This window comes from Mus pahari, chromosome X, assembly GCF_900095145.1.
Source record: "Mus pahari chromosome X, PAHARI_EIJ_v1.1, whole genome shotgun sequence".
Taxonomy (NCBI): Eukaryota; Metazoa; Chordata; class Mammalia; order Rodentia; family Muridae; genus Mus; species Mus pahari.
Genome location: NC_034613.1, coordinates 75652989 through 75655625, shown reverse-complemented (window position 1 = coordinate 75655625; position 2637 = coordinate 75652989).

The following is a 2637-nucleotide window of genomic DNA, read 5'->3' as shown; positions in this document are numbered from 1 at the left end:
TGGAGGATATTGTCCTTAGTGAGGTAACCCAATCCTTTTTGTTTTTAATTGTTGGTTTATCTCTCTAGCTTATCAAATGGAAGTTTTTCAGTCCACAAGGATAAAAATCAAACCATTCAAATTTAACTCCCCTGTAGGACTGGGCTAGTGAAAATATTAGGAAGTAAAATAATTTTCACTACTCATGTTACCCTATTTGTCTAAACCTATAAGCTATGCCTGTTTCCTAAATCAACACCTTTGAGAGTCGTGGTGGAAATATAAACTGAAACTGGAGCCTACAGAAGCACTTGACCTTGCCTGTGATGGTGTCATCCACATGCAGTCTTTCCTACTCTGTTAAATTCACAGGGCCTGGGGCTGAATGCATTGGGTGATGCCCCTCTGTGCTGCTTGACAGGCTAGTCAGTAAGTATTGATCTGCAAGTTAAAATAACTAAATTCTGACGAATAGAGATGTTTCAAAGGTGAATTATGTCCTGGATTATTGATTCCAATATATATATTGTTTTGTGTAAAATTGATATAAATAAAGAACACAGATCTGAGAAAAATGCATTTGAATACCAGGTTGACGAAGACAGAAGTATAAAAAATAGCCAAGAGAAAGTGGCAGTAGGCACACAACAGTTTTCCAGGAAAAATGAAAACACTAAAAAAGAAATATTTGAGTACAAAGGACTTTTCAAAAAACTAAAAGTCAAAATGACCTAAAAATTCTAAAATAAAAACAAAACCAAAAACCAAAATAAAAGTATGTAGAATTCTGGGTCTGGTGGTACAACCATGTAATCCTAACACTTTTGAGGTGGATATTTAAAAACATATGAATTTCCAAGCCAGCCTTAGCTTCCTATATAGGGAGTTCCAACCTAGTCTGAGCTACAGAGTGAGACTCTCTCACCTCCTAAACAGAAGTGGATACAGGTGTATGGTGGAATATTACTACAACAACTACTACTACTGCTGCTGCTGCTACTATTATAAACAAAACACTGTACTCAGTTCAGTCCCTAAACCTGTCCACCACCCTATGTGCACACATATGCACACTCACACACACACACACACAGAGAGAGAGAGAGAGAGAGAGAGAGAGAGAGAGAGAGAGAGAGAGAGAGAGAGAGAAGGTAGAAAAGACACAGAGAGGGAGAGAGATAGAGAATTTAGATCTGAACATAGTATAGACAAAGGAAATTCTAAGCATTTACAAAAGGAAAGAACAGGTGACATACAAAGGAAGAAAAACCCAATTGATGCCAGTCTTTTTAACAATACCAGATGCAAATGGATGTTTTTCAAGGACTGAAGTAAAATTAACTTTGAATATAGTATTTCATATATAAAAGCTGTCTTTTAAATGAGAAGACAGAATAAAAATATTCTCAAGCATACAATATGTCAAAAGCTATGCTACACAAAGATTCCTTTAAAATGCTCTTAGATAAGTACGAAAGGAAAAACAAATCTATAAGCTTCACAAACACTTTATGAAGCAAATATAAATAAATACATTTAGAATCATCACTGTGTTTTTAAAATGAGAAAAAGAAATAAAAAAAAGAAAACATATTTACAAGACCCAACAATTTATAATCCTGTTTAGATTTTCAAAGTTCATTTTGGATATGAACACCTGGTGCTTTTGTTTACCTGCAAATTCTGATTCAGTAGATCAGAAATGGAGACTAAGGTTCTGCAATTTTTGTAAGTCTCCAGGTGCTTCTGGTCCTTGAACCACATTTAAAATAAAATCTAGGGTACTGGATTCATTATCATGATTGGTGCTGGAAACTAGGGTAGATGAGACCTGAAAGTATCCTATATGAAACTAGCTTCACTTAAAAACTTCCAAAGTAAGTATAAAATGGGATGTTGTGGAAAGAGAGAAAATATTGTAATAAGGAATCACTATGATAGAAAATAAGATGATAAACAAAGATATCATAATAATAGTAAATATAAAAGATAAAACATAAAATTGTAAATGCTCAGACATACACATTAAATATAAATCACAGACAACTTTCAATTTTATAAGATACAAAAATATTTGGACATCCAAATGTTGAAATAAAATATTAGGGTATTAACTGAGGTATAAAACACTCAATCTGTACTACACTTGTAGTGCACGTGCACACACACACACAAACACACACACACATGTATATGCACATACACAGGACTTGAAAGTGAAACTATTGGTAAATAAGACTACTAGTAATGTCCAAATCAAAATAAATCTCTTAGCTATATTACATGTCATTAAAAGATTAAAATTTACAGTAGGAGAGTTGTGACACAGACAAGGTCTAGTGACCAAGTAAATGAAGTGCTTTAAAACATTTATAAACCTATAAAATAGCTTTCAGACATGTTCAGCCCCTAAGTTAAATTCCTATATCATATTCTCTTTATCAAGATTAGAGATTTTTGTACATCTTTGATTCTTCACAAGTTATACAATGAACAACTCAGCATATATAGAAAATAAACAAATAGCAAATTAACAAATATTAGAATTAGCAGGTAACAGTGTAAGAAAGTTGACAAATGGGACCTCATAAAATTGCAAAGCTTCTGTAAGGCAAAAGACACTGTCAACAAGACAAAAAGGCCACCAACAGATTGGGA